This window comes from Aulonocara stuartgranti (assembly GCF_965226115.1).
Source record: "Aulonocara stuartgranti genome assembly, chromosome: 17".
NCBI classification, from domain to species: Eukaryota; Metazoa; Chordata; class Actinopteri; order Cichliformes; family Cichlidae; genus Aulonocara; species Aulonocara stuartgranti.
The window spans coordinates 22,773,271-22,786,091 of record NC_138953.1 but is presented as its reverse complement, the minus strand read 5'-3'; the positions used below and the strand labels follow the sequence as shown (position 1 = coordinate 22,786,091).

General features: G+C 39.8%; 1 long non-coding RNA gene across 5 annotated transcripts; it reads left to right on the top strand.

The window, feature by feature from the left end:
* The first annotated feature begins 1,609 nt into the window (after positions 1-1,609).
* LOC309691926 lies at positions 1,610-12,368 on the top strand. 5 transcript variants are annotated; one of them, XR_014272159.1, is made up of 5 exons: positions 1,610-1,780; positions 8,730-8,816; positions 8,962-9,033; positions 9,138-9,543; positions 10,088-12,368. It is a non-coding gene; the product is annotated as an uncharacterized lncRNA (long non-coding RNA). The 5 variants fall into 5 exon arrangements; XR_014272160.1 differs by having other exon boundaries at positions 9,138-10,176; positions 10,977-12,368; XR_014272162.1 differs by adding an exon at positions 3,737-3,977 and having other exon boundaries at positions 9,138-12,368.
* Positions 12,369-12,821: the final 453 nt, after the last annotated feature.

The following is a 12,821-nucleotide window of genomic DNA, read 5'->3' as shown; positions in this document are numbered from 1 at the left end:
TGTAGGCCAATGTGGTCCATTGTTATCTAACGCTCAGTCTGGCAACACACCAACCACCAACCACAACATTTGGAAAAGCCCGAAAAACCATCTCAGCACTTCTAAATTCACGGCTTCAACTTAAACATTTCCATTCCAATGAGAAAAGAATACAGCAGCTTGCTCTTATGAAATAAATTTCCTAGAAGGAATCGCCGTCTAGTGTTCGTTTTAAACTGTACTCATAAAGAAAACTACTAAATTACTGTACAAAGGATCCTGTATTTTCTCATCGGTTTCTTCAAGTGAAAGCATGAAGAGTGGCATCTCTTGTTTGACTCATTTTTTTCCTTCCCACCTCTGCATGCCTGTGTCTCACTTCTTCAGAAATGATAACTGATTATTTTTTAAAAACTAGTGTTTAAATCATTATTAAATCTTATTTGATGTTTAGCTCTCCTCACGGTAGCTTTTGTGCTACTGTCAATACAGAAAGGGCCATTAGGATGGGACACAATTTGGAAACAATGTGAACAGTAGCAGGTCTCAGGATGAGACACAAGGTCAAAAGTTAATTTCTCCTTTTTGTCGTTTTAAGGCACGTGGAGGTTTTGTGTGTGTGTTTATAACTGGGTAGCCTAGCTTCCCTGGGACTGGGGTTAAGAGGTCACGCATACATAGAAGTGGAACAGAAAGCAAAGCACTTTTTCTCCATGTAAAAACTAAACTGAAACTACACCTTGCCATCAAAAGTAAAAACTAATTGTAAATGTCTTTAATATGGAGATGCTGCGATAACTATCAGGGGTAATGTGTAAAGAAGAAGAGAAAGTTGTAATGCTCCAAAATGGGGTTTTAAAGATTAGTTACATACAAATAAAAGTGTAATCAAGTGACACTTCTCTAATTATAGTTTGCAAGCTTCTACAATCTCTATCATAACAGAATGCCTCCAGTAAATTATATTTATCCCGGAGCAATTTTATCTCCTCGCAGTAGAAAACAGTCTCATTGTTTAACCCTTTAAGACCTACCATAGAACCAAGTCCGCCAGAGCTTATATTATATTTTTACATGCTGTGGAGCCATTTTTGGGAGCATTTCAAGTTGCTATACATCAATACAACCATTATAGCCCAGATTTTAATAATATGTATTCATTAAGTGCATAGTAATTACATAAATTGCAAAAAAGTGCAATAAACTACAAAAAAATTGAAAATCGTTTTTGATTTTTTAACATATATTTGTAGTTAGAGAAATTTAAGAGTCTTATCCCTCAAAACTGTAAATACAAAAAAGTTGCACAAAATAGTTTCCCACCACAGGAAATTTATTTTGAGTGTCTTCATAGTTTTATTTTTGAAATACACCAATTTTTATACACTGCAGGAAAAACGAAAATAAATATTATACTGCAAAAAAGCAGCATATGCATCAAAATAAACTATTTCCAGCAGTGCAATATGAGTCCTAAGCATCCCAGAAACGACACAGAAAGTCATAAAGTCAAAGATAACTTTTAAAAAGAGCAGTATAGGCCCTGAGGCCCTGATCGCAAAAAAGACTACATTTCCGCAAAAATGACGTCACTTCCGGTTTCGGCCAGGTAATGGCGGAAATGCAAAAGTTCGCGCTGACGTCTATTCCAACATAGGAAGTGTTTTGAACAGCTGATCGGACCGGCAAAGCGTGTTTCTGGAATATTATGTTTTTGTTCCTGCAAGCGCTTTTTATGCAGTTTTTGCAAAGCTTTATGTGGAAGGAAACCGTGACCTAGGACAAGCTGATGGCACAATATGTAAGTACAACTCCTCCGGTTTCATATGCAAAAAAAATTTTTGCGCTAGCTTACGTGGTTGCAGTGCTACCGGGATTTAAAAATAGTTACGCATAACAGAGCGTTCCCGCTCCGATCGGCTCTAAAGGGTTAAAAGATGTGGTTGCATGTAGATATTATAGGCATGTAACTGATAAACAGGTGTGATAGGTGGACTGTCCCCTCTTTGTGCTAGACTGTTTTTTGCCCTGAAGCAAAAGTAAAGTTGGCACGGCAAGTAAAAATTCCAGTTTTAGTTTGTAAGCTCTGCGTGTTGCCCTGTTATTGTTTTATGCCTTCTCACCATGGTTTCATTTTTACGACTTATTTTTTAATTGTTTGTCAGTTTTGTTTTCCATTCGTTTCCCTGAGTATCAGCTTTCACTGATTCCAGATATAGAGAGAAATTTCCAAACCCATTTTTTCCACCTGTCTACAACAGTTTTTGTGATCCGAATCATTTAACAGTTAAAAAAAATGAGTTAAATATAAGCTAAATAAAATTACAAATTTATTTTAAAAAGTTGATGTAAAAAAGGAAATTATTTAAAACCTCTATGTGATTTTAAATTTATGGCATTAACATGCAAAAAGTTAAAGTTAAAGTTTCAGTGAGAAACTTAATAAGAGGCTAAATTCATTTTCAGTACCTTTCATTTGTTACAACTTAGACAATTTTGTATTCCACCTTAAACGAATACTCCCTTAAAGGAATAGTTTCATTACTTTCAAGTCTGTATACAAAACATGAAGCTACAGCAAGAAACTGATTAGCTTAGTGTGCCCAAGGAATAGTCTGGCCCTCAACCCACAATGTAAAACTCCATCCACTCATTTGTTACATTTTAATTTTCGTGTGTATTAAACAGATTAAATGTAACATTTGAGTGGTGGTTAACGGGTTTTGTCATAACTAACATCCAGTTAAACATATTGAAGCATCAAGAAGTGGCAGTGGCACAGTGGTTAGCACCGTCGCCTCACGGGAAGAAGGTCCTGGATTTAAATCCACCGGCCAGGTGAAGATAGTGTGCATGTTGATATTCCGTCACTCCGAGTACTCCGACTCCTTCCCACAGTCTAAAGATATGCATAGCTTAATTGGTGATTCTGAATTGGCCTTGGGGTGTACTCTGAGTCTTGCCCTGTGATCATAAGCTGCACAAAGGACGTAAAGTCACCCATTATTTTGTTAAGTTCCATTTTCGAGTGTTGAGATGAGCGTTTTCTCTGCCGCCATCTTGGTTGCAAACCAAACCATTACTATATGTTAGTCACGATCTTGTGGTTTCACAACACAGATAATCCTCCATTTTGATACATAATATGACCAAGATTTACAAAATTTAGTGAATTTTTATTTACAATTTGACACAAAAGGAGTGACTGAGCTCATAAACACATTAGGAATTTGTTTACAGAGGTCAAGACAGAAAGCCATTTTCCTATAGACTTCTAAAGGACTGGAAATCTTTTTGCAACCCCAGCTATCACCATCTGGTGGTCTTCAGGTAGAATACAGGTTTAAGGAACTCCCACACTGGGTTCAATGGTTTTTCCAGCAAGTTATATCCATGTTTTACACTGTCTACGGACAGTGTAAAACATGGAAAATATTAAGAAGAGCATCAGTAAGAGTACCTATAAGTACTGATTGGTGGTATTCAGTATCAGCATTGACATCAGTGTTGAAAAAATCCTATGTTTAGACATCCAGCCTAGCATACTGCTGGAACGCTATGCTAAGCTGTTGGATAAAGCTTGATATTTACAGTGAGAGTACATTCTGGAGGATGTTCATGTTTTCAGATGAGAGGAATGAAAGAAGTATAAATTGACCTATAACTACAGCTGTCATGTACACGTAGAGGATTTAAAAAATAAAGTATTTACACTATGTGAATATCTCTTCCCTCTGGTTTATTTCATTCTCTCTAGCGGACTGAGTGCTGTCCTACCCTGACCCCTAGCTTGTGTTAATCGCTGTTCTCCCTGGAAGCACCAGCCCAGATAATTACTCTGAGAAACCCAGATCAAATGAAAACCCTCTGAACAAACAAGCTTTCCCATGCACCCAAGCGGTTACACACATCCCTCTGGACCTCTTCGTTCCCTCCCATCACCCCATCTGTCAGACCTCCACGGAACAAACCCTGGACTCAAACAAGTCGCCTTAAAGGTTCCGACTTCCTTCCTTTTCCTCCCATCTCTCTGTAATGAGCGTGATTATCAATCCAAACAATAGTTACAATAATTACAGCATTAAAGGCTAGCCATCTCCAGGCACTTCCCGTCTGGAGATGACTGACATGCGAGCAGCTTCCTGCTTCCTCTCAGAGTGAGTGGGAGTACAGGAAAGGGCGGGGCCTTCCATGTCTAATCACTTTGGGCGCTAGAAGGTAATGGGCTAACAAGGTTTAGTAATGTACCATGACATAATGACATTATGTTTATAATTATATAGTGTGAACTTTACAGAGGTTTGATGGTCTTGATGTAGAGAAACAGAGTGACGCCTTATCAGTTGCTTTCGGGGACTTTAGTGCATGTTTTTTTTCTTCTAATTTTCCTGAATGCCACTCTAATATTTCAGCTGTAAAGTGCATAATCTTTATCTCATTTAAGTAGCATTTCAGTCTAATGTTGGAAAATGTGAAATTCAATTTAGAGAGATTTTTAGTGAGCGTCTGCAGAGAAAAATATCTCTGCCAGTTGTTTTTTCTTAGTGGCAGTAAGAATAGACTACGTAAATATCCTTATAGTTTTTCTCACACTGGCAACGGCCCAACCTGTTTTGCCGCTGCCCTGCCATCGAGGCCTGTCTGTAACCACCTGCATGCCCGCAATTCGACTAAAGTTAACCTGTCTCATCATCAGCTATTATTACCCTGAGAACCAAAACAAAGGAGTCCATCATCGTCATGCACAGAGGCTTTCTCACACTTTCTGACATGTTTACAATTCAAACAGAGCCTGGCAGGAGCTGCTGAGAAAGGTTCTCGTCAGCACCCTGCCCTCATCACTGAGCTGTCTCTCACACACACACACACACACACAAACTGACACTGTTTGTTCCCCATCTCTTCATTCTCACTGTGCCGAGGTTCAGGACAGACTATGTGCAAACACGTTGCGCATGTTGCGGGTTCGTCAGCCATGTCTGCAATCCTGAGCCCTTACAATGCTGCGTTGAGGTCAGGTCATTTCTGCATCGCATGTCACACATCAGTCCTTACTACTGTCATGATGTCATTGTGAGAGTATGGGGACATTAATCACTCTATTTCTGCATAGCACTTGGAACAGCCTCAAGGAAGTGGTTGTGTTTTGTGTTTTGACTTTGAAAAAATTAACTAACTGCGGGAACTAGATGTAAGAAAATAACAACACAAGGATGACATATGCTCACAGGAGAGAAATCTCCAACTCTAAAGTTTGGTTAGAATTCCAATCTGGCTTATAGTTGGCCATGATCATATGATTTTAACTTCTTGCAATATTAGACATATTCTTTGTGAACCATCCTTGAGAAAAAGTATTTGGCGATATATACCACTGCTCATCTGTCCATCAAGGCCTATCCCAGCTCCCATAGAGTGGGAGAAAAGATAAGTGAATATCACTGGCAAATTCAACCTAAGGTCTGGCTATACAATGTTCAGAGAAACAGCAAAAAATCCAAATGTTACGTCTCAGACTCGACATGAGTGAAAAACAGAACAAACATGGCTTCTTTGTAAGAGTTAATAGGAAAGAGCCTCTTCTCTAAAAAGAACATTCACCACAGCTTTGGTTTGCAGCGTTGCATCAAACCAAACTACAAGACTTCTGGAACAACATCCTTTGGACAGACATGACCAAAGTGAAGATGTCTGAACATAATTTATAGCGCTGCATTTGGTCAGGACCTGGGCACCTTGAAGTCAACCATGAACTCCTCTGAATACTAAATCATTCTAGAGTCAAATGTAAGGCCATCTGTCTGACGGCTAAAGCTTGGCCCAACCTCAGTCATGCAACAGGACAATCATCCCAAGCAGAGCAATAGATTTATAACAGAATGACTGAAACAGAAAAGAATCAAGGTGTTGGAGTGGACCAACCAAAGTCCAGACCTGAACCTGACTGAAATTCCCTGGAAGGACATAAACAAATGCCCACGATCTTCAGTGAAGTGAACCAACATTGTAAAGTCATACAGCAAACAAAAGGTTTTGATGCTAAAGATAGCTCTACAATCTACTGGATCATGGAGTGTACTGTCCTGTCCTGTCCTGTGAAAAATATCCTTATTAAATAACTATATATTGTATTTCCTTTCCCCTCACCTTGCCACAACAGTGGAACAACTCCTGTACAAAACTATGAAAAACTATAGGAAAAATAGATGGACAAATTCATGGTTGTAAACATTTTTACAATGTAAAATATCTCAATGCCACGTATGAATATCTAGCTAGGGTCAATTACCCCACTCAGTCGCTTGAAGGCTAAGCACATTTACAAATATACTTAAATAAACAGTTGCAGTATTTACCCCATGGTCATTTTTAATTATTGTTTTTGAATATTACAATATTGGATTTTTTTTTCATTTATTCATCAGTGAATGTGCACATAAAATATGTGAAAATGTGTACAAATTTGTGAAAAATAAAACAAAAGACAAACCAAAAATAAAATCTTATAAATGAATGGTTGTAGAAAACAATTTAAACCTTATCAGATCATCTTGAAATTGGACGTGACATGACAGTGACAACAACACACCATCATGGATTATACTCGGTTGCGGATGTGGACACAGACAACTGTAGACATTCCAGTTATTCTTGTTTGAAGTCTGTCAAAAGGATGCACGGAGAGCTGGTGCACTGTAATGTAAAGTCACGTCAGACCAGTCTTCATGTTCATAAAAAATTTGTGCCAAGCATGTGGACGTCTCGACGGAGCTCGATGGTGATATTTGTACCCAAGTGGACCCTACAAGTCTTGATGCGGATAGTTAAACACATACAGGAATACTTAAGACACACAAATGTTTACTCATCAAAATCTTTGTAAACACCAGGGCAGACTACTGTTTGGCCTCAGTCTGTAAAAAGTGCTCTTATACTCTTGCTTCTATCCAAACAACCTGTCTGCATTCTGGGTTCTCAGTGGAGTGTACACAGTATCACATCACATCTGATTACTGACTAATCTTGTTGTTCTTAGTCGGGGTTTCCTCATACGATCTGGATGGAGATAGCATGAGAGTTGATACGGCATCATGCTACTGTAACACTAGTCACCCATTTACCCAGCTACAGTATGTCATACAGTAGGCCCGGCCCTGCCCCCTATAAACCTCTTCCTTCTGCTTTCCCCTGCCCGTCTTCATTACCTGTCACACCCACTCTTTCGCCCCACGCTTCATTAGCGATGTATTGCAGAGCCACTGAATAGGATGCGTCATTCCTGTGTCATTTCTGCGCGGTGACAAATAGCTTTTTAACTTCTAAAACTATGTTCCGCACACTGGTTTCTGTGCTAACAAAAATAAACAGTCAACTCCAGCAAATTCTTCTGGAAGTTCCCATACAGGATGAAACTCACATTAGAGTTGATTGAAAAAAAATACCTTCCCATGTTTTTTTCCCCCCAGAATCTGCAGCTGTTTGCACTTTGCTCATTGAGACTGACAGGTACACAGTGACACGTGCCAAAATACGCAGTGCAGTTGGCACAAGTTTTGGAGGAGCCTTGTTTGATCATCTAATTCTCTAATTAGTTGGTTGTGATGGTTGTCTGGGGATGCTTGATTGCAATCACAATAGCGGACCTGCTGTCCTGTCGCCGCATAACAATGCGGTGATTCAAGCAAACGCTGCTTCCCTGCCTCGGAGTAGAGGCACTTTTTGGACCCGGGGTGCTCATCCGAAGGACACTGAGACATGCATGACGCTGTGTGATGTATGTAGTGGTAGTAGTGGTGTTGAGGGGAGTTCACACCTGCCACGCACTAGTAGATCAATGCTTCCTCTTGTTCTGTGCATTTTTTTTATGTATTTCGTATTTCTGTTTGAAGCGGCAAGCCACTGAGTGTATTTTTCACCCTGACTGAAGAAAGAAAACCGACTTCTTTCTCTTTTTTTTAGGGTGTCATAAACCTATAAAGGCCTCCCGGTGATACTCAGCAACAATAAAGTTGAGCGAAAATGTGTGAAACGGAATATTTTCTGTCGCATGTGCCACATCTGTTTGTGTGGGTTGTTGGCAAAATGGAGCATGTGTGTGTGAATACGCTGTATCAACGTGTGTATGTGCACGGGTAAGGAGCAGGAGTTTGTAAATATGCGTGGGTGAGAATATCAACCTCCCAACCACACCTATTTTTAGAGCTATGTCAGCTTAAACCGAAAATGACTTGCCTTGCAAAAAAAGAGGAAAAAAAAATAAAAAGGAGCGAACATGCCACTCCCAGTGGTACAATCTACACACCATTGTACCATAACAAACAAACATCCTCCTGTAGAGATATGAAGCAGGAAAGACATGAATACATTAATAAAGGGAATGCGGTTTATTGTCTGGTGGAGACAAAAAAAAGCGATCTCACCCTCAATTATTTGGTATATCCCAAAAAAAGAGATGCTGGTTAAGGCTCAGAGGTTGAAATGATGAAGGAGGCAGGTTCTACTTTCACAGGTAGTCATTTCACCACAATTTCCCAACATTTTCTCCCTCCCCCAGTTGTAGAGTTTTACTTCATAACCTTCACCCACTCCTACTCTTTATGTCTTCTTCTCAGTACAGTAGCAGAGACGGTGAGCCACTTCAAGGAGTGAGAAAGCGGCTTTAAAAAAAAAAAAGTTGCATCCTTTCAACCTCTCCAACGCCCCCTGAGTGTCAAACCAGACCTCTCTCTCTTTCTCTCATTCCTTTACAGGAAATTGTGGTTGAGGAGATGTCAGCGTCGTCAAACTACTACAAGACGATCATGTTTTTTTTTCTTAAACCTGTGCCAAACATAGAGGTGAGATCCATAACAGTTGCTTACAAACACTTTCCGAGGGATTGGGTTTAAAAAATAAATAAAAAAATACACACATCACACCTTTTTTAAACTTAGACTTGGTGTTTTCAGTACAGCTCACCTTGTTCTTGTTCTGATCACCCAGTTTGTGAAGGCATTTGATCTTCATGCGCCACAAAAGGATGCTCAAACAAAAACGTGACCTGCAAAAACAGTGGTTTGTAACCTTCTAGATTGTAATCCCTCAATGTGGACGTCTAAGATGCCTTTTCAGCATCTGTAGAGATTTTATCTGCTCTCTATTTCTGTAAATTTCCACAGACCTCCTGAAATACATGTCATGACCTGCAATGGGGTTCCCCATGACCAGGATGGAAACGCAGCACTACGCTCTATTGTATCCTTTTAAAATACACACGTAAATTATGAATGTAACACAGAGTGTGTCACCTCTGCTGATAACAAGGTGACTTCATCTCATTGCCATTTTATTGGCATCCTGGCTAAAGTAGCTTTGAAGATGCCATCTGACTGTAAAGGATTTCAGACCTGGTCCCTGTCTTTGAAGCAATCATTTCAAAGGCAACAAGAACGCAAGTTCATTGGACACAATTTCAGTCATTTTTGTCATACTGAGGTCTCCGGTCACTGTTGGATTTCACGAATTATATAAACTTGGTTACTGAACTTTACCCTTTACCCTTCTGGAAGTCAAGAAAGTAACGTGGTAAGATTGATCATGTTAAAGCAGCAAATATTTTTGCATGAAGTCACAGTGTAGAGAATACAATAATTTCTGAGACTGTTATAAATAAATGTAAATAAGCCAATAAGCAAGACAACCCAAGTAAATACAAACCGCATTTTTTAAATGATGATTTCATTCATTCAGAGAAACAAGTTATACAAACCTCGTCTGCCCTGTGCAAAGAAGGAATTGCCCCCTAAACCCGATAACTTGTTGAACTGCCCTTGGCAGGAAGAACTGCAATCAAACATCTCTAATAACTGGCAATGAGTCTTTCAGATCATTGTGGGGCCATTTCTGACCACTTTTCTTTAAAGAATTTATTTAAATTTAGCCAGATTCAAGGATTTTCGAGCATGAGGGACCTATTTAAGGTCATCCTAAAGCATCTCAGTTAGATTTAAGTGCAGACGTTGACTAGAACACTCCAAAACCTTCATTTTGGTTTTTTAGCTATTGAGAGCTAAAGTTGCTGGTTTGTTTTGGATCATTGCTCTGTTGAACTGATGGTATTCTCCAACAGGATCTTCTGGTAGAGAGAATTCATTGTTCCATCAATTACAGCAAAGCAGCCCCGGACCATCACACTACCACCACCGTGTTTAACTGTTGGTATGTTCTTTTTATGAGATCCATGATTTAAGAAAAGGGCCACTGAATTTTTTTATAAAGTGTTAGGATAGCTTCTTTTCCTAATAGATAAAATGATCAAAAAACACTTATTTACCCGTGTTAGCTTTGTCAAAGATTTGTTAGATAATCTGAAACATACAAGTGTGGCAAAACTAAAAAATTGTGAAGGGGGCAAATATCTTTTTCACAACACTTTATTAAAATATGTCTTATATAATCTGGCCTACTTTCTGTTTATCACTGCGTAGAGTGGCTTAACAAGTAGCACTGTTTGCTAACAACCAGTGTTGGTCAAGTTACTTGAAAAAAGTAATCAGTAACTAATTACTGATTACTTCCCCAAAAAGTAATCCCGTTACTTTACTGATTACTTATTTTCAAAAGTAATTAATTACTTAGTTACTTAGTTACTTTTTAAAAACACGATTTACAACCTGAATAGGTGATAAAGCGATAGATCTTTCAGCCCAATTCTACTTTTTCTGCATAATCCATCATACAAAATGTAATCAAATGGAAAAGTCTCTTTTTAAAACTTGTTTTATCAGTTTTAATCTTTTAACTTTATGCATCAAGCAAAATTTTAATTATGTGCAACATTCTCTGACTTGAATAAATTAGTTTAACATTTAAACCTATTTTCTGCACATTCCAGCACATAAAATAAAATATTTTTTGTGTTTACACTCACTCTTTCAAATAGATGCAAGTAAAACACAACAGAACATAAATAAAGTCAAAGACTCAGCGGTCCTGTTGCTCTATTTTCACCTGTAAAGCAGGACTGCGGTAGGCGGAGGTTTTCCCTGGTGCAGGTGTGCCACGGTCAGTTGAAGAATCCGCGAGCTTCTCTGTGAGTTTCCCATTACGTCGTTGCGCACTCGGTGCTTGCTTGGAAGTTTAGGGGGTTTTTTTCGCTGTAAAAAGAAGTTTTCTTCCCACACACGATGGACGCTAATGTTTTTGTCACTTTTTATGGAATCAAACTCAAAGTAAGGACAGTACTTCCACGCTTTAAACGCTGCACGCTCATACTCTCTCCCACAATCGATATGTGATCCATTGTTGATCTGCACACAGCTGTTGTCACTAACGGCGCACTCGCTTACGTCACTGTTGTGAGACATTCTCGCAAAAAATCACGGTTTTAGTAACGCAGTAACGCAGCGTTCCTACGGGAAAGTAACGGTAATCTAATTACCGTTTTTGCAATAGTAATCCCTTACTTTACTCGTTACTCGAAAAAAGTAATCAGATTACTGTAACGCGTTACTTGTAATGCGTTACTGTAATCTGATTACTTTTTTGCCCATCTCTGCTAACAACAATCATTTAATAGCTCATGGCATTCAAACTGGGTGAATCAAGAAGACTCCTCCCAATAATTTGTGAGTTCCTGCATGTGCACACATAGGTCATGCCGAGGACAAAAAGACAAATTTCCAGTACTAATATGGTTCATGTAGCAAAGCCAAATCTCATACGGACTGACTGTTGAATCTTGAATGTGGGGAACAGGAAGAGAGATATAGATTGAGAGAGAGAGAGAGAGAGGCAGGCAGGGAGGCAGAAAAGGTGAGCTTCAGAGAAATTAAACTAATATCACTCTCCGTCTGTAGTGGCTGATATTTCATTTACCAGCGGGGACTGAGGTGCTGCGACCCCCCCACCCCCCATCCCAACACCATCACCACCACCACCTCAACCGTTATGTCTGTCAGTGGCAGGACCCGACACTCCCCTGCAGGTGATAACAGATTAAACCTATTCCATTTCATGCCTCAGGCTCCCAAATACAATCCATGTGGGGCTCCTCCAGGCCCTGCGGCTCCCCTGTGCCCCCCCTCCGGGCCCCCCGCCCTGGGTAGAAAGCTGGCAGCGGCTGCCCCAGTCCACTGGGCTAAGCCGCTGAGATGGAGGCCTGCAAGATTACAGGCCATCTGAGGAAATTACTGTGTGTGTATGTGTGCATGTGTCTGTCCAAGAATGTGTATGTGATGGTTTCTGTATGTGTGTATAATAGGGTTATGTCAGCTTAGATGGTCCATGTGCTGTATTTAACACCGTCTTGCCTTCTCCTTTTCACTTATTAAAGTTTAGAAAGTATCTCAGAAACATAATTGTGACTGAATGTGCGTACTGATTGTAAAGTACTTTGGATCTCACCTCAAGGTGACCACCACAATAAATAGGTCATTGTCTCTATTCTCCTCTGCTGTCTTGATGTCTTATTTCTCAAAGTCAGGAAACAACTGTAGGATGCTGCTGAGGCACTTCCCCAGCTGCATTCCTGCACTCCAACCAGGAATGGTGTCAGAGGAGGAAATGAGAGAAATCGAACCCACTGAGTTTCCTCAAAAGTGGGCTTCCTGAACTCAGGAAATGGAATGGCCCCCCGGTGTTTATAGGTAGACCTAAGTGACCAGACCTTTCCACTTCCCTGAGGCCTCTTTGCCCCCTAAGCACACTTGGACTCACATCAAAGTGTTAAAGCATTAAGAGAAAACACATTACATGAAAAAAACGAAAACAAGCTGATGCTGTTCGTCTCTTTCAAATGTTCTTTCTTTGCAAATCCTAAAATGCTCTGCAGGCATTTCTATCTGCTCTTCCATCTATCCTGG